Genomic DNA, 2,639 nt, shown 5'->3' with positions numbered 1-2,639 from the left:
TTCCCACAAGTCATGTGAGGGACAAAAGCAATTTAAGCGAGGGAGATAGGGAAACTGATAGACCCTCTTTCATTTCCTCATCTTTGGAAGAGAAATCATGGCCGTTCAATCTAAGGATCGAGACCGTTCATTTAAACCATAGACTTACATATATATGTTGTATATCAAAACATAGACCAGGGCAGCTAGGAAACATGAATACTGTAAATACAAGGAGGATAGTCAAAAGTCACACATCGCCGTCGTTTTCTTAAGATATTTTGGAAGCTATCTTTAGTAGTTTATGTGTAAGGAAAATAAAGTATGCCATTCTGTAGGATGCTGTCTGTTCATATTCCTATGTATCCTTCATTGCTTTTAATTTTCTTGACATGATCAAACACATGAGGTGGTCCCATATATAAACTTTATATGTATTTCCTCTGCTGTCGCTAAACCTTAATTTTTTTCAATGACCTATTCCATGACATGTTCCCTGACCATTGACAAGTGACTTTTATTGAAAATAATAAACACTGGGTGGTACTCTTCGTCCCATAATAATATCAAGTTTTAAAATATATTAAAAAAAATAATTTACTAATACATTTTTGTAATAGGTATTAAACTTAATATTAATTTATATAATTTATAATAATTTATGTAATATTAAATTGGTATTAAAACTATGATCTTTAACATGTTTGATTTTAAAACTGATATTATACTATTTTCCTGAAATTATAATTGTTATTTCACAATGATCTAACACAGAGAATTACAGAAGGGGGTTGAATGTAATTCTTGAACTTTTTCAAGTTCTGAACTGTTTTTAAAACCAAGTGTGTATGGAGATTCAAATGTGTATGAATTGCAGGTGCAGATAAAGATAGATATAAATTCAAAACACAGAACTGAAACAACACAAAGCTTTTAAAAACTTTATGGGGAATTGTTGTTCCACCAGATATATATATATATATCAAGAAATATGTGGTACAAGAATTGTACACAGCTGCTCTCTAGTACAAACTAGATGATTTTCTCTCAAGGTATTTCTAAACAGCTCTGGAAAATCTTTCTAGGTACTAGCTACAACTTGGTTTATATATCACCAAGTTTACAAGTGAAGACAAAAGTAAAATACATATTAAAACTGGTCTTCACATGCTTCTTCTTCATATCTCTGTCTAATGTAATCCAAGGTAAAATAGGAATCTTTGAATACTTCCTTGTTTTGCACTAGAATGGAAATGCTGCACTTTCTTTCAATCCTCCAAGAGGCTACCACATTCCAATTTTCTCTGTCAACTCATGTGACTCTGTCAGCTTATGAACTGTCACTGTCAACTGCTATTGAAGGAAGCATCCGTTGAAGCTTTATCCGTTGAAGGCTTTATCCGTTGATGTTTCATCCGTCGATGCTTCATCCTTTGCTGCTTTTATCCGTTGATGCATTAGCAGTTGAAGCTTTATCCGTTCATGCACTCATCCGTTGACGGATGTTATTTGTTGAAGCTTTAGAGACATCCGTTGAAGCTTTGTTTATTATCTGTTGAAAGCTTGTCACTTATTAGTTGATACTACTTCACTTATACAAAATTACAAGGCATGAAATATTTACAATTGGCCTTCCTATTTGCATATCCACTAGTAGTAAACATGACTTATAAAATTCCTACAACTTCTAAGAATTATATCATGAATACAAAGACAGGAATGTGCTACAAACTAGACTTATTTCTAAGTAAAGCTACTCCATCAATGGATAACCAAAGTGGTCTTATCCGTTGAGGCTACAAACACTATATTTCTACTTAAAATATTTTATTGTACTTATCATCAAACTATACACATATTTCTAACAATCTCCCCCAATTTATGTCTACTAGAATTGTAGGCATAAATTTAAGGTTAACTTGATGATAACAAAACACTTAGCAACTGTATGAAATTAAAACTAAGTAGAAATACAAAAGTGCTACAAATTTATAAAAGATGTATGTGCAAGAGATAGAGTAGAAGAGTTACAAGGTGTTGTCAAAGGTGCTCCTCTAGTCTGAGCAGATTATCTCCTTTTTCTTTGTTCCCTTGTTTTCCTCCCAAGCCTCCTGTCATTCTCCTCTATTTGGAGTTGGAGTTGTCTGTAGAATTCAGCTTCATCTTCATTGTTGATATCCAACTTAGACAACAAATCTTTTAGAGTTTCATTGCTGGAAATCTTCAGTTGGTCTTCAAGTCTGAAAAATCTTCTGATTCCTTTGCTATCTCTGAACTCCATCAACCAATGAGGTTTCTTATGAATTGTTTCTCCATGCTCAGGGATGATTAATGTTCTTGGTAAAGCACTTGACTCCCTCCAACCTTTTCTGATGCTGGCTATCTTGTTGAGAACTTCAGTTTTGGCAGCCCTGGTAAAACCGGTGTCCCTTTTCAGTTTTGGCCTTGTACTTAAACACTAATCTTTCTGGCAGCTGTCTATAGGAATCAATACCTCTTACTTCCTCCAGCTCATCCAGGTATAGATCAATGTCTGAAAATTCTTTTATGTCATAAATGTGAACATAATCATCCTTTGAGATTTGAGGCTTAGGCTTGGGTTTATATTTCTGAGTGAATTTCTTTGAGGTTGGGGGAGGTATGGATTTCTTTGATTGTCT

The sequence above is a fragment of the Apium graveolens genome, chromosome 4 (assembly GCF_009905375.1).
Source record: "Apium graveolens cultivar Ventura chromosome 4, ASM990537v1, whole genome shotgun sequence".
Classification (NCBI taxonomy): Eukaryota; Viridiplantae; Streptophyta; class Magnoliopsida; order Apiales; family Apiaceae; genus Apium; species Apium graveolens.
The sequence above is the reverse complement of the archived record's forward strand: the minus strand, read 5'-3'. Positions refer to the sequence as shown.